The sequence below is a fragment of the Sinohyriopsis cumingii genome, chromosome 2, assembly GCF_028554795.1.
Source record: "Sinohyriopsis cumingii isolate HCF-2022 chromosome 2, ASM2855479v2, whole genome shotgun sequence".
Classification (NCBI taxonomy): Eukaryota; Metazoa; Mollusca; class Bivalvia; order Unionida; family Unionidae; genus Sinohyriopsis; species Sinohyriopsis cumingii.
In genome coordinates this window covers 17,819,994-17,847,632 of record NC_142962.1, presented here as the reverse complement: position 1 = coordinate 17,847,632, position 27,639 = coordinate 17,819,994, and the positions used below count along the sequence as shown (strand labels likewise).

At 35.0% G+C, this 27,639-nt stretch overlaps 1 protein-coding gene across 1 annotated transcript in view; it reads left to right on the top strand.

Moving 5' to 3' along the window:
- The first annotated feature begins 603 nt into the window (after positions 1 to 603).
- Positions 604 to 27,639, top strand: part of LOC149804395 (uncharacterized) — a 136,365-nt gene continuing 109,329 nt past the window's right edge. Inside the window, exon 1 of the mRNA XM_089939702.1 lies at positions 604 to 853. The gene's annotated coding sequence lies outside the window, so the exon portion shown is untranslated. The remainder of the gene's footprint in view (positions 854 to 27,639) is intronic.

The following is a 27,639-nucleotide window of genomic DNA, read 5'->3' as shown; positions in this document are numbered from 1 at the left end:
ACACATACGAACATACAGAGTTCTTCTCTATGGGGACAACATTTAGCAGAGTGTACATGTCATTTTCATTGAATTCTTCTCTATGGGGACATTCATTTGCAGAGTTTACTCATTTATTCTTATATGGTGTTTTTATTTGTGGGGACACCGATTGGCGGACTCAGATTATCTTTCAGTTGGATTGCCATTGACTTGATCCCAATTTCATCATCGATCAATCTTATGACGTGTGTTTTCATTGTGACATAATTGTTAAAGTTTTAATGGAAACGCTACTTAGTTCTAAGCCCATGTACAATTGTATCAAAAGCAACTGGTATACGTTAATAATGATGTGAAAATCCACGAATATGCGGTTCCCCTTATTGGATAGACATCTGCCAAAACCGACAAATGCGACAGGTCCAGGTGCATTTGTGAGTTGGCATATTCCAGATGCGCATTCGTGTAATATGCATATTAGCAGAAATACATATGTAATACTGCTGTACATCCGAATGGCACAATTTAGCTTAGATTGAGCGTGTTTATAATAACATTTCGGATTGGTACGGTATTCATTATGCGCCGATTCAGCTGGGGCATGTTACTGTTTCGACAGAATGTGTAAATGATTCGGTGAATATAGATTGGATTGAGTCCAAAAGGTTATCGGGATAAACACTAACAGTAAGCAAAGCTTTATGAAAAAGAAACTGAACGACAAGAGTTACAAAGGACAACAGGATAACAGGAAACTGTTTACAAACAGTTAGTATGCATATCTTCATATAAAAAAGAAACTTGACATTAACATATTCAGCTGGGAATATATTCCTTTAAACGAAAGCTTGTTTAAAGCGCTTGGAATCAGGTAAGCTTATTTACTTTTATTTAGTGTTTGCTTGGTTTGCTAAGAATACGTTTTAAGCGATTTTGCGTTACACGAATCAAACTCTAAGAGAGATGCTTGCAACGTATTATATTGGGTAGGTGAATATTGTTTGACAAATAGATTGATCGATTCCTATACAGTGTCAATGTTCGTAGGTCGTACAAATCGAAATGCTAGACAATTGGAGGAGAACACGTATATTAAAGTAACAAATAAAAACAGTATATTTAAATGATAAGAGAAGGAAATGATCATTTCACATCACTATCAATCAATTCTATTGAAGTTTTAGTTTGTTTTCTAGCACTGATTCTGCTCAGTTGAAAGCACTGTCAATATATTCTTCTGAGGTTGTTGAACTGTATTTTATCGCTGATTTCACTACGATAGTCTTTGATTAGACTCCTCGCCATGTTACACGCAAAGTGGAGAGTAGTATTTTGGCCCAGATGCATATCTTTTGCATATTTCATTCAAATATATCCAAACCAGTTCCAACAGGAACTGTTCATATTTTAATCCGAATTTTAATTTGAAGTAAGTATTATTCATGAAGAACACGCTTTTCATCTGCTAGTAAAATAAATTTTTTAAAACCATTTTAACTTTTAAATAAAACATTTTTATATGCAAGATTACAACTAAAGAAACTAACGTTACTGCGTCACTGGTAGTAAATCATGTGGTTTAAAAATAACAAATGGTGTCTATATAATGGTATCTTCATAATGGTGTCTTTATAATGCATGATTTATGAGATACATGCGCAGATGAAAATGTTTTTTCTTTTCGAAAGGATTAAAAAAAGGTGAAATTTTAAAATGTTTTTTGACATTATTGTTTTCACCTTTCCATATTCAGGAGTAATGTGACACCTGCTGATGTTTAAAACAATATCGATATATCTTAAATACAACTAAAGTCGATTGCAGGTACATTTTTAAAGTAGGCCTACATCTAGACAATATTTTGCCACATATTACTTGTGTATGTGTCCTTACTACAACGATATAGAGATATTTTTTGAATAACTGCATGAACCTCCTCCTGTCTGTCTGTATGTATATATGTATGTATGTATGTATGTATGGATGGATGCACGCACGCACGCACGTATGTATGTATGTATGTACAGGTATATGTGTGTATGTATTTAGTCTGTATATCAAAACAATATTTTTGCACAAGGTTAATTCAAAGGCTGTAAAAGAGTACCAAAGAACAACTGAATCATATCGTTTGAATGCATCATTCACTGTTTAGTGTTAATAGAGGAGCGATTGCTACGTCGAACAACATATGCATACAATCCACCAGAGAGAATTTAGTTACAACCACATGCAACTCATCCAGGCATGTTAGTGATATCCCTTACGTATAGTAAGAGTGCATATATAATTTGTCTTTATTCTCATATTGATGTTTGAATCTAATGCGTCAGTCTGGCTTATCAGTTTGTTCCGCTTGGTGTTACGTGTCAAACTGGCTGGGCAGTGGGATATGCTTAGTGTAACTTAATATTCCGTCTAGTTGGGCAGTGGGATATGATTACTATGTAACTTAATATTCCGTCTGGCAGGCCAGTGGGATATGATTAGTGTAACTTAATAATCCGTCTGGCTGGGCAGTGGGATATGATTACTGTCACGTTTGTCTCAGTGTGGTTTGGCAATACGTAATGATTAGTAAAATTTTTCCTTAGTCTGACTCTTCAAAACGCCATGATAAGTGTAACTGGCGAGGCAATTATGTTAGGATTCGTGTGACTGGCCAGGCAATATTTTACGATTAGTGTGGCTGGTTAGGCAGTGTGTCGTGATTAGTGTGACTTGCTCGGCAGGATGTTTTGATTTGTGATTTAAGTGAAGTTAAAAGCATTTTGCTAAATTAAAATCTATACGAAGTTTATTGTATATTGAAAGTGCTGATAAAATGAATATTCTACACTTAAGTTTCGATTCATTTATCATATAAAAACTTTCCCGTGTAGACATATACTTGTCGGGATAGCGTCATGGGCTATAGCGATACCAAAACCTTAATTTATAGAGACACCAAAAACCCTAATATATATAGGCACCGATACCCTAGTATATTGTGACAAATAAGCCCTAATCTATAGAGACACCGAAACCCTAATCTAGAGAGACCCTTAAACCCTAATCTATCGAGACACCGATACCCTAATATACTGAGACACCTAAACCCTACTTCCTTGCATATCTCAGCGGCTAATTATATATTTAGCAATATCTGTAACTTGTATGGCATTTTTATAATAAGATGGTAACCACTACGAAGATGATGCACACAAAACCCAGTCAGTGTATTGTTTGAAACTCGCAGCTTAAATTTAATACCTGTAGGCAGATTACGTTTTGAGTTTTGAGACTACAAAACATATCGCAAAAAACTTACCTCTGTCGAAGTTAACCGTGTTTATCTATCTCTCCGGCTGATGATTTGACATTCATTGTTTAGCATACAAAAGACACGTCGGGCTTTTCTCTTAAATACAAAGCAACAAAAATAGTAATTACCATACATGAGGTCAAAATAGTTAGACCTATCGAGATTCACTCTCACCAGAGAATCTTCAGCCATCTGAACAAAAGGCGGAGTTAGGGATAATCATGATCAGAAGCATATAGCTACATCAAAGGGTTTTGTAATTTATCGCTGTTTGCTTATAATTATTAGGTCCTTTATAAAAAGGTAAGAATTCCTGAGCAAAAGTTTATGAAGGATCTATTCTTGGTCTAAAACTGCAACTCTAGGGTAAATTCTTTTTAACTTTGTCTTTCTAATTGGCGTAACTTACTCAGATTTGATTGTTCATGCTTTGTTCATGAACTATTATCCATTTCTACCCTGCGCCAAATTTGTATTTTCAATATAAGATTCCAAATAACTAGGAATTCATGTTATATTTAGAGCAGTATACACTTTCCCCTTAATATATAGGCGAACTGTCACATCTCAGGTAACTTCATTTTATTCATAACTTTACAAATCCACGCCATGCCAATCCAAGGACACTCATAACATGAAATTGATTAAGTTTTAATGAATTTTAATTTTCTCGGAATAGTTTTTCCGAAGCTTTGTAATGGAAGCTGATTAAAATATCTAGATATGTAAGAGTACAAAACATATTAATTATAACCTCACGCACTCCATCATTTTCTGACTTAGAAATAAACATCTAATGATCGGTAAACAGTCTGAAGTAACATTTATTTATTTTTATTATCAACTAACCAGTAACCAGTCTAAATGTAGCACATGCCAGTACGGATAGACCTCTTACCAACAGTTGTGCTGGTAAGTATGATGACAGGGTGTTCAAAATTATTCACGTCAATGGTGAGATACTGAGTATGCTGACAATGTGTTCAAATATTTACATCTAATGGTGAGATACTGAGTATGCTGACAAGGTATTCAAATATTTACGTCTAATGGTGAGACAGAGTATGCTGACATGGTGTTCAAACATTTAAGTCTAATGGTGAGATACTGAATATGCTGACAGCGTTCAAATATTTACGTCTGATGGTGAGATACCGAGTATGCTGACAGTGTGTTCAAATATTTACGTCTAATGGTGAGATACTAAATATGCTGACAAGGTATTCAAATATTTCCGTCTAATGGTGAGATACTGAGTATGCTGACAGAGTGTTCAGATATTCAGGTCTAATGGTGAGATACTGAGTATGCTGACAGGGTGTTCAAACTTTCACATCCAATGGACGCAAACTTAATTATTGTCATTTTATACAATATATAAAATGATATGGTCCTAACTTGAAACTAACTTTCATGAGATACTGAACTATAAGTATTCTAAAACAAATAATTCATTTTGTTACTCTGAAAGTGTGCCTTTCTTTTACTAAGTTAGCATTGTAAAGTTTTTCATCTTCTACTTCCTTTAGAATATTGTAGACCTTAATGCAGCGGTCAAACTCACTCGCTCGCTCATTCGCTCACTCACTCACTCACAAGAATATACTTTCTGTACCATGGATTACCTAGCGTAATTACTTTTAAGGGTTAGTCTCTCCAATGCTATTACGATTAATGCTTCTCTTTTAATAGTCGGCTTCTTCTATCGGATCATTTCTTTTCTTTACAGTTCATTAGTTAATACCAACATTTGTGCCTGCAAAAGTAAAAGCTTACAGAGACCAATACATACCTTAGCTCTGTTTGTTGTATTTTATTGGTTTATGACTGCCAAAGATCAAGGAACAAACACTTTAGTGTCAATAAGCAATTAAGGCACAAACATAAAGATATAGAAGAAATGGCCTATGATTCACCTTTGCTTCATAGCAACGTATACAAAAATAATTACGTGAATAATGATCATCTTTGGAATATTTGTCTCCTGCAGACAACTAAGTCCATAAAGAATAAAATGTCGCAATAATCTTAACGTTGTAATTGTTGTTCATTCTCCATTAATATGGTCTTGTCGTTCTATAACGAGAAATCAGTTTCTTATTGATCCTGGTACGAAACATAAATGTAGTTTAAAATTTACCTCGTCTGTAACAGCGGTAGTTTAAAAAAAATGAATAAACGAACCTAAAAGGAAGAAAATACTCGTATAAAAGTATTTTCGAAATATGCAAATGAGTAAAAAAAAATATAATTTCTTTTCCTGACTGTGCTCAAGGTTAGAGGGGATGAAAGGCTGGCTTCAGTGAAAATATTGATATGCTCTATTTCTCAGACGAGTGAGTTATCTTCTCTAGACTTATATTTTATACATTAAAAATACCCCACAAAAACGTGAAGTTTGTTCATTAAAATAGAATATTCCGTAACCAGCGATATTAGAGTAAAAGAGATTGTGGATGGATCCGCTGATTATCAGGAAGCCTTAAACGTTCAGAAATTTCCTGTATTTCACAAATGTTGCAGTATAATACGGGTCAATCCCACACCGCTTATTTCCAAGCAGTAACCAAATAATTTAGAGGATTAGCTTAAATTAGCCGTTGAAATACCAAATTAAGCACGCAACAAGAACAGCGTTTGCTAATGTGAGGTGATGGAACTAAAACAGCCTTCATAATCCTTGATTAAGATTGATTTCATATAACTAGTGTATTATTTTAATCATCATATTGCTGGATAAGCTTGTAGGTTGTATGTGTGTGTTTCTATACATTTCTCAATTTCATACAGGAAGACTGGGAAGAAAAATGCTCTTAATTAAAGAGGAACTTAGAACTTTGCTGCGATGAAACCACATGGTACCGTATAAAATTGTAAAAGACCTGTGATGAAACCACATGGTACCGTATAAAATTGTAAAAGACCAGTGTGGAAGAACGAGGCTTATATATACTTATTCTTCCTAAAAAAAATTACTGATCAGACCTTTAGACCTATATGAAGTAAGACTCAACATCGGTGAAAATCCTTACTTTTTATTGCTATTTAGAATATTTGCAAAATTATGCATCGGTTGCGTTGATCATCGCTAAAGAATCCATTAACCATGTATTCGGTTCAAAATAAGCTTATGATATTATTATTTTTTCAACTCTGTTAGTCACTTACGACATTCGACATTCTGGGAATCGTAGCCGGTCCAATTTTCAACCCCAGGCACAGAGAGAGAGAGAGAGAGAGAGAGAGAGAGAGAGAGAAAGCAGTGATGCACATTTAAGCAGACTAAAATACATTTATTTTCATTCACGCATTTCAATGAAGCTAATAAATAATAGTTTTACACAAATTTTCATTCAGCACACTATTTTGTTTCCGAAAGTAAAAGTGAAAATGAAACTTAAAAATTTTATATGAAAATAACTATAAAAAAAACCAACAGTTTATGTTGCAAATTCACTTGCTTGTAGGTTTAGTTATAACTCCCGAGCATAGGTTTCATTCTTTCTATTCGTCCATTTTTCGATCTATACCATGCATAATCCAGTTTGGTCATATAAATGATTTTCCATACATTCCACAACTTTGATAAATCTCGAGTAAATATATCCATTTTTGTTTTCTTCTCTACTACGGTCAAAGAAACTGATTTTTTTTTCTCTCCTCCCTATGTCCGTTTTCTTTATTTTCAAGGATACATTAAAATCAACAGGCAGGTCTTTCAAGATTTCCAGACTTACCACAAAACTGACGAATCTCATTCATTTATTATTCATTGCATTTTATTTTACCATGTCAGCATGCAGAAGGCGGAACTCCATTTGCAACGTTTCCAAACTTTAGAGCCCTCCCTTACGAATAGCTATTTACGGGATCCGATCTGAGGAGGGGTGTGTGCGTGCAGCGCAAACAACTAAACGTTTCCTGGATTAGGTTTCCTGGAAAGCAGTTAGAAAGTTACAATTTTATCCTGGAAGCACTTAAAATGCATGAGATTCCGGTGATTATGCCTTCTTGGTCGGAACTGGGAATTCCATCCTGCAGACTTCACATCTGCTTGTCTACACTCCTTTTTGAACGATAATTATAGAGATGCACCCGACGTATACATGGTCATATAAGTGCCTTAACAAATACACGCTTAGCAAAAATGTCAATGCTAATGAGAATCTTACCTTGTCTTTGAGATGCAATTTGGAATTATATACAATTCAATTTCAAATCGCAAAAAGACCAATTTCTAAAATATCTTAATAAATCTTCCCTGGATTAAATTCGATATCTCTATTACTGTAGGGCTATGGAGAAATAATTGCACAGTTTTTCAACTGCAGCGTGATATGAGACTTTGCCCCGTAGGACGTCTCCGATAATACGGTACATCTGATAAACTGTACCATTATTTCCTCATACACTTAAAAAGTAGCAATCGATATATGTACTAATTAACATGTTAGTGTCGCAATCCTGCTGGCATGTTTCATAAATCAGAAGTAAAAGTGAATGTAAATATGACTGGCATTGGGAAAAGACTGCTGAGTGAATTGCAACACAGTAAATAACGAACTTACCTTGGACACTGAGAGAATTTATGGGTGAGGCGTTCTAATAAGTACAAAGAACAACAAACTTGCGAAACTGTACTGGAAGTGTGACATTATATTAGACACCGAACACGTGTACAGTGACGTCACGGGGGGAGGTGAGCGGGTGCTGACAGCACCGGGTGACACCATTAGAGGAGGTGACACCAAAATTATTTTCTTTACAATTTCTGAATTTTTGTGTAGGAAGGGGGTTGTAAGGGGTGACACCATGAGTTACCGCACTGGGTGACACCAACTTAGGGACGCCACTGCACGGTACGTCTTTGTCCGTCTCTTTTCCTATTTGTACATTCCTATTAAACTTTTCAAAGACGGCTATGGTGACCCTAATGTTCAAGATCGAGAAGATTGATAACAATGGAATAACGTATGATTGCTGTTTAAAAGCACAGGTCTTACACAAATCTACTGAAAGTTTGTTTTTGACAACGTTTATGTATGTTGCAGTTACGTCAATGGAAAAGAGATCGAGCTTCCTTATATATATATATATATATATATATATATAATATATATATATATATATATATATATATATATATATAACATACTGCAGTTGTGTTTATTCAGTAAGTTCAACTTTCTTTTTCCTCTATAAAAACAGATGTGGAATTTTCATTTTAAAGGATGGAAGATGATGTCCTTTGAAACCTGCATCTTCATTACCTTGTTCATTGTCTGAATAGGTGTTTAGTCGATCAGAATAAGTATTGGTAAATCACTAAAGGTGTTTATTGCTCTGAGTAAGTGTTGGACGGTTCAAAGAGGCAGTGGTCAGTCAGAATAAAATATTACTCAGCGAGAATATGTGTTATTCACTCAGAAAAAGTATTGGTCTCACAATACGTGTTTTTCAGACAGAAAACATTGGTTTGTCAGAATGAGTACTGATAATTCAAAATAGGTATTGTTCAGTCAGTGTAAAGTTTGGTCAGTCAAATTAGGCTTTGGTTAATTACAATGGTATTGATCAGTCAGTGTAAAGTTTGGTCAGTCAGATTAGGCCTTGGTTAATTACAATGGTATTGATCAGTCAGTGTAAAGTTTGGTCAGTCAGATTAGGCCTTGGTTAATTACAATGGTATTGATCAGTCAGTGTAAAGTTTGGTCAGTCAGATTAGGCCTTGGTTAATTACAATGGTATTGATCAATCATATTAAATGTTAGATAGAATATGTATCGGTCAGTCAGGATGTGTCCTGGTCTGTTCTTATGCTTTTTTTCTTCTCTATTTCTCGCCTGGTAAAAATAAGAATAAGAATAATATAATCTCTCTCTGTCAGTGGGTCCCGACAGTGTTAAATCCCGTAAGGTCCCACATCGCTCAATTTTATTCTCATGCACTTCATATTGTCCCAACAAAATATTTAATTCACATATAGTCCATATTGACCCAAATGTTAATGTTCATTTCTAATTGACTTCATATCGACCCAAAACTGTAATGTTAAATTTTCATAGACTTAATATCGAACTAAACCCTATGTTAATTTCCATAATCTCATAGTGCATCATGTTAAATTAACACATATCCCGTCTGCATCCCAGTCATGTTAATTCAAATACATCCACACAGTGTTATCCAAATTTTATTTTTCACTGGTCCCTATACAATCTTGACCCTTTATTAACTCCAATTTCCCAATAATAGGCCAAAGTGGCCTCAATAACTACAACTACTCTAGTACAATTAGTACAAACAGCATTAATAAATTCAATCTTTCCATCATAACTGATTTCAAGAAAATATCAATATCTTATTTTCACTCACATAATTTTTGTCAAATTTTCAAAACAAAGCAATCTATATTTTGTAAATGTGTGAATGGATGATTTTTTTAAAATTGATGCAACGCTAACAAAAGCCGAACCTATTTTGTCCTGATGTATACGAATGACACTTCTAGAATAGGCAATTATTTATTTGCAGTTGTGCCTTAAGACTTTCAATGTTAAGACCTGTCGACTGAAGTAAGATATTGTTATTATACCAATAATATTCCAATTTATTTATAAAAAAATTAAAACCAAACATAAAACGCATTAAAGTAGAGTTGGTCAGAGTACAACTGATTTGCCTACATTCGTGGTATTTATAAATGAAACACGGGATTTATGAAAAATATTTAACAACCGTTATAAAAAAAATTATCAAACATTTGTGCATTTATTTTTTATATGATACAAACTTCAGGAGTGATGTTTAATATAGGGAAAAAAAACAAGAGATATAGGATAGTGTAATAGCAACCGACGGATAACTTTGTATCATATGATCTACCGGGACTTTTTAATGCTTTTCCCGACTTGTTTTGCTGCCGTCAGGTGTTAGATCAATTATGCTAATGTTAAACGATATGAAATCAATGGCCTTGTTTTCGCTATTCCATATCAATAATTTAACAGGTGCATCTAACTTTAATTTTTAGGACACACAGTAAGTTATTATTATCTCGATTTATTAGGTTGGGAAAAGAATTTTTTTACTCAGACGCCGTTTATCCCATTCATTCCAAAGAAAATAACTACGTCACTAATGATTTTTACGATACTTCTGTTATCGGTATTTACATATGTAGGTGGAGCTGATGGAACGCTCAAATTCGAAAATTAACAGTCGACAACCAATCGATTCCCATATACTGTGACTGAATTGTTCGTTAAGTGCAATCTAGGTACAGTTCCCGTTAGATTAGGTTACACAGACAACCAAATCCATTATAAACTCTTACAATCATTATCGGTATAAAGTATATTTCTGACGATTATCGCGAAGTGAACTATTTAAGCTTATCAATGTTTGAAAAAATAGTCTAGTCAAAGTTATAATGGTCATGTAGGCGTTGAGAACCAACTAATGGGTGTCAGTTGCTAGAATTTGATTGTACATACCTTTAAATGGCAATTATTCCCTTTGTTTGGATCTTCGTACATCCATAATCCGTTGGAAGCTCAATATTTACAAATCAATGTTAAATTACGTGTACAGTATTTAACGCGGTCAACCATGAAGGAGCGATACAGTATAAACCGGATTGAATGTCGCATGCTGTGATGTAACAATGAAAGCCGAGCATGTTGAAAACAAAGTACTATCCTTTCATTTATTAAGATAGACTCGATGCCCTCTCTTTTTTTTTGCCCATCTTAGTACCTTGCCATCATTGTAATAATTTTGATCTGGAAATTTTTTGGTGATATTTAAGGTGTAGAACATTCAACAATCAGGATTGAATAGATTTTGTTTAAGCTATTTAAGCATTGAATTAAACTTTTGAACTGCAATTGATATTTAATTTAATTAGTGTAAATACGCTTACGCATCCACAACAATACACTTCAATCAAAGACAACACTAGCCCATTCTTATACGGAAATTGTCCATTATGTTTGGTGGTGGTGAACCGCATACCATGCAATGATGAAACAAAAATAACATTAATGCTTCATTATATTATTCAAAATTGATTTATCTTCAACTTACATTAAATAAAAAAGTCTGTTGTTGTAGTTAATTGATTGACTTTGTTATAAGAAGACTACAGAATCCGATAATGAACAGTAAGAGCATTATACCCCTTGCAAAAATTTATTTACTGAACCAATATATCCTCAGTGCCAACCATTTTCTGTGAGGTTATTCACTCACCGTCAAATGAAATGAATTTAAGTATAAATGTCAGTTACATGTTGAAATTTATTAGTGGGAGATATATTATATCACTACAGTAGGAATACCACGTTTGAAACAATCCTTTCCCCATTTGGAAATGTATTTATCCTTACTGATGTTATATAAACCTGTGTTTCTATATTTAGAGCAATATCCTTTTTCTTCTTCTGCTGCTGCTACTTCTCTTTCTATCCCCATTCATCCCTTGCTTCACATTAGGACTACGACCTTAAAAGATGTCAACTATAAGCCCTTTAGGGTATACACGTATACATTCTCTTAGGTTCCATCAATAAATGCCTAACGAACTCCAAACTGCAAAACGTTGACTTAAAGTAGACTTTAGTTTTCTATGTCAATCTTGTAAACTGTTAGTGACTGAACTTTCATATCCAGAAGTTATGTATGACTCTTTCCGTACTGTATGCTTGTAATACTCTTCGACAAACGGTGCATATATCTATGAAGAAAAACAACATATACAGGTGATTAAATGTAGTAAGAAGCATTTTTAAGACTCAGTCTTAGGATTCATCCCAATCGAACACGAAAACGACGAATTAATCGGGCGTTTGCTAGTGTTTATTGTAAACCAAAATTAGCTGGGAATCGAAAATTTCATTCAGCATTTGCTACCAAACCAGACCGCAAGCTTGCCATGGCCACAAAAAAAATCACGTTTGAATGTAGAAATAAACAAGAAAAAGAATGAAAATCATTACAAGTAAACACAAAATAACGAAAATATGTTGTTTAATGATGTACTACTCTGAAGGCTGTCAATTATAATCGCTCTACAATGTTTCTACATTAGACATGAGCAATTCGCAGCAGTATCCATCCGCGCATGAAATGTGCAAACAAAAGGTAAATAAAAGCTTTTCGTTTTGTGCAACTATTATTTTGACACAACACAGAATTGATGCAAGGGATGCAAATTTGTAAAACATCGCTGTCCCAGTAGACATATTATAGTAAAATTGTAAACTAATTTTTATCGAGGTAATATTGCAGGTGCTAATCGCATTGACACAGAATAGAAAAAAATGATAATCGAATGAGTCTGCTTTAACCAAAATATATACTAAAAAGTTGAAAATCTCCCTTTTTCATTCGATATACAAAAGTATTCACTCATGAAGTGGAAACATTTTGTATGTTCACCACTGGTGACATTACAATGTTTCCACTTCATGAGTGAAAGATTTATGTACATATTTACTCAAGAAACGTAGATCTCCTATGGATATGTAAGTTCGTCCGTATGTATGAAATCAATGCTTATTGAGCGGTTCGAAATGCTGAGATCAGTATATTATAATGTCATCTACATGCGATCGAGTTTTTTTATCGAGCTGAATCATGCCGCAATTAACTCTGGGAGATTCAACTTCTGTTGTCTTTTTTAATTTTATTAAAGGACTACAAGAAAATCCTTAGCAAATATACCGCTGGAAGTCTTTAGCGATCGACGTTCTGAAGAAGATGCACTGAGCAGCCTTGCAATCAGAATACTCTCAGAACAACACACTTGGGCTTCCGAATCAATCAATGACAGCGATAAAGACAACATAATTACTACACTAGCCACCATTCCATATGTACACGAAAACTCTATTTGTGTGTCACTCGGCCTCGGCAAAAGGAAATAGTTTGACATGCGCAGGGATACGTACAGACCATCAGGCCGGGACTTACTATAACATATCAAGTAAATTCTTTCCCTCCGACTTGGAAGAAAAACCGAACGCAGTTTTATATTTATTACATTATCACATATCCATTCTTTTACGCTTTTTAAAGAATTGTACCAATGAAACGTAATAAGCAAGCAGCTTGTTCACCAAATGGCGTCGTGTGCACGCCATACATTTTTACTGCGTTCATCATGACGATTGCATTGAATTGACTTATTCTTGACTGAAACAGTCACACATTTCGTAGTCTTGTTCAAGAAGCTCGGCGTGGCTTTCATAGATGTCCGCCGTACGGGCTTTTGTTTTCTCGAACGCCAGAAAGAATCTTTTGGAAATAATAGCAAATTGGTTAAATTCGCTGATGAAATGATATACTCTCTTACGTAAATTTAATGACAAATTGACGACACGTTTCACCTTGACATCTGCATTGACTCATTAGGAATCGCCTTATGCATCATTAATGGTATTTGTATTTTATTCCCTTAACGTTTTAAATATTTTGGTTTAATTAATACATAAAATATATTAAGACAAATTTATACATACAGATGTCGTTGTAGTTTCTCTTTGGTAAAGTTTAACCGAAATGCCTTCTTTCGTTAACAATAATCAATGAAACATTTTACCAAACTCTCGTATGACAGCACGCAAGAGTCTGTATAAACGGGATTGCACGTTTCTTTTTTAAGTATACACTTACCAGATAAATTTATTTTACTTGACTTCTGCAAATATTTCTATAAAGGTGTGATAATGCCATGATATAATTCAATTTCACCTAGCTTGTTTCTGAAATATCCGCTATTTTCGTGCGCTTTCCCCCCAGTGTACTTGATATCCTTCGAAGTATTTCCAAAAATGTAATTGTGTACAAGAGCCACCAGGTGTTGAGATAGGCACGCATTCTGGCGGTTAAACCTTAGCTTGGAAAGGTTACTCATAAGTCTTAAGTATTATCGTTTTCCTACACTGATATGTGAATTCTGGCTATTTCGAAATAATCATATCCATAAATAGACCATGCAAGATAATAAACATTTACGAGAATTGTTTAGAAATGAAAATGACGATATATTCTTGTTGTGTAAGTAGCAAACCCATGAAAAAACTGCAATATTTAAAAAAAAGAAGCACAAATAAAGGAGCGAATAGTTATAAAATTTCATGTGGAGATTAATTACTGAGGAAACAGTGAAAAAGAGATTCAGTAACCTACTTTATTATATATTTCATAATGACATATAGAGGATCTCAAATGGGTAATGATTTAATACTGAAGTTATGAAGCTAGTTGAATAATGTCCAGCTTTTGCTAGCCTTGGCTTGATATTCTCTTTATCAAATAGTTGTTATTTTAAATGAAATACTTTAGAAAGACAGAATAATAAATACTTTCGTTCATTCTGACTCAATCGTTGCACTTTTAATTTGCTGCGCGAAATAAAAGTGTCAACGACACAGTTTTATACAAATTAACATTTCAAGGTAGATTGTGTTTATAAATTATAAACAAGAGTCACTGTCCTTCCGAATAAATAGAACATTTGACACAGATAAAATCATATTACTGCACAGATTGTCCAGTGGAAATTCGGTGCGATGTCATAGTTTAACTTGTGTTATGGTAGACAATAAATGTTCATTCCTAAAAAGCGTTTGTTTCACCATTAAATAATTCCATTTGTTGGTTTATTCATGTGAAAGGTTAATTACTGGATGCAGACATTCTAGATTTACCGTAACGTATTTCTGACCGGAGATTTGCATTATGTGATTGGGAACAATATACTCAGTGGCGTCGCTGAGAGGGGGGGTGCGGGGGGTGCGGACCGCACCGGGTGACACCATCTCAGAGGGGTGACACCAAAATGAAAAATTGCATATTTTACAGAGCACACACTGCTCGGTCTAGTCAGATTTCATAAGCGTATAACCGATCAAAGTTAAATACATGACTAGCAGGCACAGCAGTGACACCATCAGAGGGGGTGACACCAAAATGACATTACTAAGGATTCTGTATGGTCTGTTACGGAAGGAGGACCATGGGGGTGACACCATGAGCTACCGCACTGGGTGACACCAACCCGAGTGACGCCACTGAATATACTACAGCATATCCTAGACTCCTCCACTCCTCCAAGTAAATAAAACTTTTTCCCGCAAATAAATACCAGTTTATGTCCACATCCTTTCGTGAACAGAGGTGAGTTTATTTACTCTTATAAGTTAACATTAAAACCGCTCTTGTAAATAGCGTGAATTCCATGTTACATGTTACATGTACACCGTCCACCCCTCTCCCCAAACCCGCCATCAATTGACCAATTCTTTTAGTTTTATTTGTTGTTCTACTTCATCTTGTTTGGAGTTTAACGCTATTTTTCAAAAACATGATAGGATATACATAGCGTAATGAGTCCCTGTCGAGAAAATTGGCCATATTTAGGCCCACGTCATCTCTTTTCCCAAATTCCTTTTTGCCAATTGAATCGATAAACGGCCGCCAAAAAGAGTCTATAGTAATTGTAAGAACAAAATGTTTCAGAAGGCGGGGCAAGAACAAATTCCCACGACAACAGCCAATCAATAAAGAGAGTACTGCACAAGAATTTCATTTGTCTTATTTGGACTAATCAGAATAACATAATCTGATATTTTGACATTTTGTATCAAAAATTGCACACATACAATAAATATATAAAGTGTACCGACTATGTGATAATGAAATATATCAGCCGGAGGAAAATGATATTGCCACAGTGATGATATCATCTTTGGAACTGTTTCATTTTCCACTGAGGAGGTATGTCCTTATGTGTGTTCTTTAGACATGAATTTCTGTATACAGGCCTATTTTATTTTATTTACTATTTTCCCTCTCTCTCTCTCTCTCTCTCTCTCTCTCTCTCTCTCTCTAAATCAGGATGAAATAATCTTACAATGTGAAAATAACTGTATACATTTATGTGATCACTGTAAAGGGCCGTCAAAAATGCTTTAAAATGTACCCCAGAAAGCAAAACGAAGGCTTCAAGTATGAACTTTTTATAATTAAATTTCTACATAAATAATGCAAAAATTGACAGTGACAGAACTTACATGACCTGTCATATAATATAGTATTCCAGTTACACTTAACGACAAATTATATATATTTTGACGAAAAACTCTTGATTAATTATGGTATTAAAATGTTCGAAGTTGCGATTTTAACTGTCATCATAATCATAGCCATATCTGAAAACTATGGAGAAATCAGTCATTGATTAGTGTCGATTGAAAACCGAAAATAAGTGACATTCGAAATTTTGATTCAGCGTCTGTTACCGAAACAGACTCTAGGCCTGCCAAAACAAAAAAATGCTAGTTTGAATGCTCCCTCCTCCCCACCCCACCCCCAATATTAACAGCCGAAATCCCTAGAAGTCAACTAAACAATCATTAAAATATATTATTTAATGATATCACGCTCTGAAATCTGTTGGACTGTTCTGTCATATTGCTATATTATTCCCAATCCAATAATGTTGACTGTATCAATCCGCACAAGAAATGCGTTAACGAGAATACAAAATCTCGCTATTTGCACATGAAAACATTTAAATAATTTGACAAAATACATAATTTGAAACATCATCTGTTCAATCTAAATCTGTAAAGAGTTGTTTTCCTGAAAGCATTGTAAACTTGCGGAACTTCGTTTTACGTATGTAATAATACAACTGTTATTAACATTGAGCAGAATGGAGAAACAAATCTATGCAAATAGAAGGTTTTATCTTTAAAAGTATTTAATAAAAAGAAAATGTGGGAGTCTTTTTCAGTAGATATAATTAAATTATTTACTCATGAAGTGGAGTCATTCTGTGTTATCACTCATCGCTTTGTAACTCGTGTCCTATACAAATGTTTTCACCTCACTCCTGACTAGTCGATGTTTCCACTTCGCTCGTGAAAAGTTTTCATATAACGGCTCAAAACAACGTATATATCCTTTGTATATTGTCAATTTCATCATATATGACGCGTATGGAGACAGTAAATAAAACAGCATTGTGGCTATCTGCAGTTATGGTACTTTATTGCTGCTGCCTGATACAAAAGAGTCTATAAAGCACTTTTCAGAAACACGGCATTGAATCAGAAGCTCGTGGTCTTGGAACCCCCAATTCAGACGCTTATTTTGATCGAAAGTTACGGTAGAAAAAAAGGTTTGTGTATGAACTATGGGGATCTGAAGATCACATTAAAAGGCAACTGCCGTCATCAAATTGCAGGAGCACCGCGCGTTTGAAAGACTTAGTACTTGGAAAATTCGAATTAATTAAGAGATTAGTTAACGATGACTGGCACAGTAAGTAAACAGAACTCCATATAGCATACAGTGAGTAAACATAACTCCATACAGCATAAAATGAGTAAATAGAAATCCATACAACTAACAGGGAGTAAATAGAACTCCAAACAGCGTATAGTAATTAAACAGAACTCATAAAACATACTGTAAACAAACAGATATGCCTCTAATAGGTTGTGCTTTATCAGATTCTGGATTTTCATGTTCTGGAAGGAATTAGGTATGTCTGATTAATTGTGCTAAATAAAAAATGGTTTGTTTTATTAATTGTGCTTCATAACATTTGCTAATTTCATAATACATATATGCAAGAGGCATTTTGCGTAATTTTAACTCCAGAACAACACTCGAATGTTGTCAATTATGTTTCTAAAAAATTATACAACGCTATTGGCTCTAAAATGTTTCAAAAAGTTATACAAGGTATATATATATATATATATATATATATATATATATATATATATATATATATATATATATATATATATATATATATATATATAATTTAAAATATGTTTCATTACAGCGTTACATACAAATATATCATTTTTATATATTGGATTTAAAATTATTTTCATTACAGCTTTACAAAATATAATTTTTTTTTATAGATTGGATTTAAAATATGTTTCATTACAGGATTACATAAAAGTATATAATTTTAATATTTTGGATTTAAAATATGCTTTATTAACAATACATTATAATTTTTTATTATTTTGGTATAAATGAATGATGAACGATCTATTCAACCTAGATTTAAATACCATCTAACAATATTTATTAAAACATTTGAAAGATATAATTTGACTTAAAGTTGGTGGCACCTAATCTGAGAATATCTTCAGGATATGTATGCACCGCAGAGCAGGTTGGTGTCAGTTACCATTTCAAAAATAAAAATTAACAGCGTAGTCGATTACAAAATCGAGGACTGTTTTCTCATTTTACTAAATTCAATTTAGGAAAAAAGTATGCACACGAATGAACTTCAATTACAGAAATGTTTAAACGCATAAATTCAGATAACACTGCAAAACTGGAAAAATGATATTTTCGGCAATGGGCCCAATTTTGACCTTATTTTTCTAACGGAAAGACGTGGCAAACAAGACATATACATGCACATACATTCAACTTAAATGCTTTTGCAGTGGAAGCGTATTTTTTTAGGGAGCCATCAAGAATGACTTTCGTTTTAGTTTGATTGCTTTTAATGTAAGCCTCACGGTGCTTCGACATATCGACCAGTACTAATTCCGGATAGATAACCTTGTTGCGGTTAAAAGAAAAATCAACAGGAAGTGGAATTTAAGTACTAAAACGCCCTCTTTACTTCAGCAAGGTTGATTTCAAATTTTTGTTTCAGCATTGGTAGATTTGGTTGATTGGCCAGGTGTAAATCTGACAAAGTATATATTGGATGAATTGAGACCCCAGCCGCAAACTAGCAGCGTCAATATTAGAACCTAACCTTACCATATAGCCAAATTTGGGCAAAACCACAGGAAACAGTTCCAATTAAAGTCAGCACCGACAAATTATTTCAAGTTCAGTTTCTTCCCACGTACAATAGGTACTTGGAACAAATTACCATCAATAATTGCAGACGCTCTTGACTTGGTATCTCACAAGCAGGAGCTTTCCAAAATAATATTCTAATGAACTAGTCAGCTACAAGTAAGACCTAGTTATTCTCAGGGCTATGCCAATTGAGGTTCATTGTTTCGTCGCCGCTATGGTAGCCTGTTTGGTCTGAGTATGAGGGGACGAAAACATACACTGACACTCTTTTACTCATTTCTGCCTTTCCTATGAGTGCTCTTGTGACTGTCCTATCAGCTCCGTCTTTACTTTATCTTTCACCACACTCCATCAGTTGTTTAATAGTCAAGTGTGACTACTTCAACGTATTTATACCTCACTGAACTACGAATGGGGCAGCATCCTCGATCTTTCTTTCTTAGTTCGGGTGTCGACGTCTGAATTCATGACGTAACAATAGAGCGAGTTTATTCAAAGAAATGGTAGGGGGTGTGGGTGTGATACCCTGTAATGATGTATATATGTAAACTGTTGTAATTATATTGCGTTGGTTTCACATCTGGTGGACGCTTTTATATGTTCATTTTGCAAACTAACGAGAACATTTTAATCGGAATGTCATTTTATGGAAATAAATCAAATGCACGTTTATACTTTCGGTCAGAAATGGGTTGTTGCTTTTTATATATCAATCAGTATCTGCATCCAGGTACATAGGTAGGTATGCATGCATTTAGATAGATATATAACCTGAAATTTGCAACTGAAATCCTTAATTAATACCGTAGTACAGTTGAGGTTGCGTATGAAATAAATACGAGGACTGCTGCATTAATATAATTGAATGAACCACTCAACACCTGGTAGTGTTCGTTACCCTTTTTTCAATTTACACAAATTTTCTGGATATTATTGAAGGAAACATTCTTAAAACGAATACATTTATTTTCTACCTCCAGCATATGTATGTATGTATGTATGTACATCAATACATTTACCTCAGTACTGTAGGATCTACATATATGAAAAAAATTGTTTGATACTGTAACACGCAAAGAGTGTTATCGAGCAAATCAAACAAACCTTACGTAAGTCTCGCTTGATATCAAGGTTTCCCCTATTTCCAGAGAAATCAAGACATCAGTCTTTGTTCAACGGAGAGTTCTTAAGCGCATAAATACCATAAATATTTTGTCTTCAGTTAAGTAATCATCACACATTCACGAGATCCATATCGCACCCTTCAATATTTTTTGGAGTTGGTTGGGAGCTTATATTTAAATGATTTATCAGAACGCTTTTCTAAGCGGTTCTTTGGTACTCCACGCCAAGCACCTAACAGAGAGGAATAGTTCTATCTGAAAACACATTTAGCTTATATAAGAAATTCGTGAGTCGAACCTTACTATACGTCCGCGACCTTTGAAATGAACTCAAAGAGAATATCTTATGGAAATCAACAATTTGCGACCCATCATAGCAAAATGAATCCTGGGGTTCTCTGAACAAACGCGGTCAGATACGTATGCGTCAGTGCTCGGGATGAAAAGAATCATTACCGAAATCGATCGGCGTCAACGTCTTTTTCCAGGCAAACTCTGCACCCAGTCTATTAACACCCTGTCCAATAACATCATCTCCAATCAAATGTTCCTCTTACGTCTCCACATGGATTTTAATTGGAGCAACCAGTCTTTACAATCTGGTTTTATTCCAGATATTTTGAATTTATATTTTTTGCGATTATGTTGTACCTATAATATAAATTTACCGATAGAAGATTGAAAGATCGATGTTCCAATGTTCATCGAAATAGTGCCCAATGGACAACGATTCTGGCGCTTTTCCAAAAGAACTACGGTTGACACATGGCAGTCGGCTAGTTTTATTTTTTTCTTCTCCACATAGAGAAAACTTCGCATATCCCTGCAGTCGACTCCTATTTATTGTATGTGATACAGTGATGAATAACTATTAGTTTACTGTACATCCAGGACATATTCCCTTGTAGTAAGATGTCGCCCGGTCACATTGTATTGCTACCTAATATATTTCCACTTAAAACTTTGTCTTGCACATATCAAGATTTTATACTCTTTGTTTTGCACATATCAGTATTTTATACTCTTTGTCTTGTACATATCAAGGCTGTATACTCTTTGTCTTGCACATATCAAGATTTTATACTCTTTGTCTTCCACATATCAAGATTTTATACTCATTGTCTTGAGCATATCATATTTTATGCTCTTTGTCTTCCATATATCCAGACTGTATACTCTTTGTCTTGCCCATTTGCAGACTTTACACATTTTGTCTAGCAGATATCCAGACTTTATCAATATTGTCTTTCACAGATCCAGACTTTGGTCAAACAGTAATGGCGTGTATTTCAACCATTGACATACATGTATCTATCTCAAACCATTTATTGTTGTCCGGGTATTAGCAGCGGCTGAGCTGATGGAGCATTGGACTCAAAATCAATGAGTCGCGGGTTCGATACCCACCTAGGCCAGCCAGGGTCGGCTGGCTTGTGTGTCCTTGAGAAAGGTATTTAGTTCCATTTGCTCAACGTGATACAGCTGGCGTTGAAAGTGCCGTTAAACTAACAAGAAAGATCAACTCATCAAACAGAGATTTAACTGTTATTACTTGTTGGATATTATCAGTATTTAGACGATATCCCATTGCTTTTAACGGCAATTGTAGCTCATTGCTGGCTCTGGAGCTAATGGCTTTCGTATGGACACACCAAAGAAGGTATCCCCATTCACGAGACTGACGCATTAGCAATTGAATTACCGTGGCTGTTGCAATGAAGTATAAAGTCTTTGAATGTGTTCTTCTCCGACATGAGTAATTGCTGTACCATATAGTAAAATAATCTCTTGATACAAGTAAAATAAACTATTTAATAAAAGCCAGCTTTGACCTAAATAAGGCTTCAGACGAAGAGACTGACATATTTTTTGCTATTTATCATTTAATCAGTTTGATCGATTGTAATTGTTAAAAGTGACATCACTGTTAGAATTTGCTACTGTTGATTTTAGAACATAGTTGCAGTTATTGGATAAAACTGTTTCTTCTGTTCGTCTCGTCTCATTCATAGGTAGCTTTGTTACCTATAAAGTAATCTTCGTTAAAACTAATTCTTTCACAGGCTTTCAATGCCCACACTACATATGGAATTCATCTCCAGGGTACACAAAGGGATAACTGCTCATCAAAATATAGGCACAACTTCAGTTTACAAAAAGGTTTATTGAAACCTCAGATGACATGCTGAAAGAATTCTATATGGTTAGCATGAATACAAATAAATCCATACGTTAAAGAGGGTACTGTTTCAGAGAGAGAGAGAGAGAGAGAGAGAGAGAGAGAGAGAGAAAGAGAGAGAGAGAGAGAGAGAGAGAGAGAGAGGTGGGGGCATTGCGAAGAGTACATCGGTCATACAAATACAAGGATGAACAATGAAAATGAAGTATTAAACAGAGAATACAATTGTTAACACGATTATGTGAATGGTGCGCTTCCAGCATAGACGTAAGCGGGACAGTTTCAAGCGTTTAGGCAAATATGAATAGATGATTCCTTATTATACACCTTGAGGAGGTAAAATGAGCTAGAAGATAGTAATTCAGTAGCTTACATCATGTCGTCGTTCAGCATTAACTTTTAACGATAGAGGTACAGAACACATGGATATCATGATGGTGCCATGTCTAACGTTTCTCGTGTACGTTTTTAACATAGAAGGAAATGTTGTGATGCACAGGAGATGAAAATTCACAATATGATGACTGCTAATAAGAGCTGTAAGTCTTGGGACATCATTCCTAGGAGAGTATTGACAAAATCAGTTTCAGGCACTGAATCGAAGTACATGCAAACGTGTACTCCGAATCGATCAATAAAGTGGCACCTAAACCTATCCTGGTCTGATGTAACGAAGTTACATACTCCTATGAAATGATCAAGGACAGAAGTACCGAAAGTACAAACGGTGTCACCCGCAGATGAAAACAACTTGGACGCAATATTGGCAACAACTCGACTTGATTTAAGAGAAGCTGGAAACTTCCTAGGAACTTCCCATAATACATTGGTATCAAACTGCCATCAAGCAGCAGCTTCTGAAATCTATTGAGCGATGCGTCTTGACTTTGTCTACACTTCAAAGGAGTTTCATATGAAGCACGGACTTTGTATTTAACAGTACGCGTCAAGTCTTTTTTGACTGCGAATCGACCTTGAGTTATGAACGATTCAATAAACATGTTTAATTCAAATGTTTTAAGTGCTCTACAAATCTCAGGAATAAAACAAGTTTGGTTTGTTCGGAAGAGGCAGATTAAACATACCTTTTTGCAAATTAGGCTGCAGGCATTCTACAGAGTTGTTCCAGACCCCCCCCCCCCCAGCTTATTCATATATATTATGTAGGCTTCAATGGGTTAAGCGCCACGTAAACTCAGTGCAGTTTCAGTTAGTGCGTATCTAGATAGCCCTTACATGTGCTAAATTTACAATCGACCACCTCTCTCTAATATAAGTATTGGCTGTGGGCTAGGTTTGCAACAGGTTTCACAACCATATAGCGAGCGAGGTAATGCTTCATAGTTTCATACAGAGTAAGTGAATTAAAGCCATGCTCACTAACTCCAATATCAACAAAGCTAAACAGGGAACTTACAAGCTTATCTGTAGCCTCAATTATTCAAGTATCAATTTTGCTGCACTTAGATAGATCGATGCCTAAATGTCTACATGATTCTGTTTCTAATACAGCATTAGATCCCAGTAACCAACCCCCGTGTCTTCTTTTGTACTCAGATGGGCTTTTATTAAAAACAATATAATTACTTATTTTGAAGCCGTATATGAATCCCAGCTTTATAGAGTAATGACAACTTATCTAAGTAAGTGATCCATGCCTAGTTTTGAAAGCCTCAGAACAAATATGCATACCATCAGCTACGGTCTGACAAGGACGCGGTTGTCGAGATATACAAAGCCATATTTGCAGGTTGAAACAATATCATGAAGTTCATTGATAAAGATAATGCAGAGCCAAAGGGATAATATTCAATATTGCCGTGTAGGCAACACCGGAAGTCGGTTAGAAATTCTTAAATTATAAGCTCTGATGTATAGATTTGTATATAGATTGACAATCACTATCCATAGTCTGTGACGGATCTATAACAGTTTATACCGTGTCAAAAGCTTTCTCGGTATCAAGGAAAGCTGTGTGCAATTTGTTTTGGTTTTCATTAGCATAACTAATTAGTTCGTTAACCATGAATGAAGTCATATTGTAACCTGGACCCTTCTGAAATACCCCACTCCCGTATTGAGTTAATTGAGAAATTAGTAGATTTCAAATTAGTTTGTAATCGGCTTAATAAAGTTTTTTTTTTCTTCATAAACTTTACCAATTCATGGGAGAAGCGTTATCGCCCTATAATTACTCAAATCTCTTTTATTCTTACTTCCTCCTTTGGAAATGGTCTTATCAGACCTTCTTTTTTAATTTGTCTGGAATGTGCCCAGTTTCCATCTGAAGCTACTGAGAGTAATCAAGACTGACCTGATCGTAATGCCACCATACTTAAGGTGTTCATGGCTTATATTATCATAGCCGCTGGCCTTTGCATACTGGTCATCTAAAAGTACATATACCAGTCTTTCAGGCGTTATAGGATCAGACTTCCCACTTACAGTTTATTTTCACAGTTTAACATGTTCGTTGACCTTTTCTTATATCTGTTGTCTAAATTCGGTGGTGTCTCAAAATATGATGCCTACTGAGCATCTGCAAGATAACGATAAATGCTATCGTTAAATATCAATTTAAGCGGCTGTTTACTTCTCAGTCGGCGTGAATTGAAAGATTTCCAAAACAGATTTTTGGTTAACTTTGGTCTACTTAGCAATGTTTTCGTTTTCATGCTTTTGATTTGGCAACTTTATAAACAATGAAAAATAAATCGTTTTGATAATTATATTTTTTTTTGCTGTATCCACTTTTGCATTCCTTTGATTATGGTTTGTGCAGAGTCTTTAGCTCACGATTCCAGAAAGATTTTAAAACACGGTTTGAATTCTGAAGAAGGAAGATGTTTTTTTCTCATCTATATTATAATCAATCAATATTACCTATATAGAATCTTTTCCACCTATTATAACTACTCAATGAAACCGTCATCATCATCATCATCATCATCATCATCATCATCATTTTCAATCACATGATTAACTTTATTAATATAGCTATCACATGATTAACTTTATTAATATACCTATCAACGTTGGAATTATCGAACCTATATAAATGACTTTTGACCGTTTCACCTTTGAATTTGTAATTCGTATGGGAATACTATAAGAGCTATCAACATCGTTTTAACCTGAACTCCTGACAGGATTGTTTGACCTAATACTAACAGAAGCTTGTATATTGTCCAACACTACTGTTGGAGAAAGAAAACTTTCTACATCTTCATCATGATTTGTATGAGTGCTCGACAGATCAGTGACGGATTGACTGAATGTCTTGCCCGCAACCTTACAATTCAAATCGTTGTTAACTGCCGGGGAATCGGTATTATCATTGCTAACATTTGATGAAGGATTGGCTGCAACAGGAACTATGCACTGGGATATATTTGGAATTTGATTTACAGATACGCCAGAACCTTTTCATTCAATAGAAGTACCTGCTAGCATACCCCAGGAATTAAGGTATCTCATGACCCATTATGAGCGGCATTCGTATTCAGAATGTTTGAGCCGTTTAATCTATGGACAAGAACAGGATGTGGAAGCTACTAATTGGAACTTGACGGGTACTTATCCTAGTGCCCACGTGTTCCATACACAATGACATTTTATTAAATAATTGGTTCAGATTTGTTATGCCTGTCATCTCAGATATTTCTATTTGTGATTGACTTTCTTTGAGAGTAAGTAATTCTTTTCGCAGGCAACTCATTCTCATGTTCAGTTTTTCAATCATTGGTGCACAGTGGCATTTTGTTGAGTAGTTCTGGGAAACAGAGGGATCATCTCTATTCCAATCACAATAGACTGTGCAGGAGAATTTGTTGACCCACTTTGACCTTGAAATCGAACTTAGCTGACGCGAATGATGAGTTGGACGGATAACAACCTTCGATGAAGTAATCATGTCTCTAACAGCGTATTGACCTTCCTCCTCTAGGTATGATATAGGACCATAAATATCCCTCGCTAATCAGGTCGCTACTGAATCGCCATCACGTGTATGCTGCATACGTTTCTTGAACTCGGTTCTTCCTCCAAGAGGGAAGTCCTTAGTACCTTTTCACGGTTTCGAACATGGGCAGTCTGAACAACTCAATTTCGACTTCTTCATTATTAAGCTCGAGTAATACCTTATTAAAGAATTCTTCCTTGGGAATGCTTTTATTTAACTCAGCGTACAAGTTCACTTCCTCTGGATGGCAATCAAATCTCTCAGACTCTGCAATACGGTTTTGATAAGTATTAGCACTCGTACAATCATTCGGAGCCAACAGTAGCTCCCTGCAAACTAGTGATCCTGTATCTGCACCTGCTTGTACAGACATAAGAGACGCTAACAGATCACAGACGCTCATGACGGCAATCGTTTTTTTAATGATGCTACCTCGAGTTATGGAATTATGAATTTCAACATCACAAGGGTGTCTAAAGTATGCACCTTTAGATAGTACAAGTTTATGGGTGTGTATAGTATGTGCACAGAAGCACAAACAGAAATAACAAAATATGTTGCTTATCAGCTCACATTCTTCACACACACACACACGTACACACATTTACATAAAATAACAGCTGATGCTATGGCCCATCGATTTCAAGGTCAACATAAAATATCTTTCAGCATCTGCAACAAGTCATAGTCATGTAAAGTTTTACAAAGACAACGGTTCGTCTGTTTTATTTGTTTGTCTTGTCTATGTTTTGTATTTGCCTTTGAAAAAGTCTCATTAAGAGTCGAAAGCGCTTAGGCTAGCTAGATACCAGTTTTGCACTGTTCGTAGTCAGTTGATTACATTTATCTTAATCAATCCCTGACAAACGTAATCCCTTGCTTGACCCAGTGCACTTGAAAGAACTGTTACTCGCCATATGATTTGTATTCTTTATATATATATATATATATATATATATATATATATATATATATATATATATATAGATACATAGATAGATAGATAATGGCAACAGAGCATAGAATGATGCATATAGTATTTGACAAAAGTTATCGTTTCAGGAAGGAGATGGAGTGTGTGTAACGTTACATGAAAGATTAAATGGCTGTTTAGCTTTAAATGCGTCATACAGATTTGTCGAAGAAGCTCAAACAGATTTATGATTCTGCAAATACGTAGTCGACCTTCTTGAGAAATTAGTCTTGGAAAAACAACGATATCGTT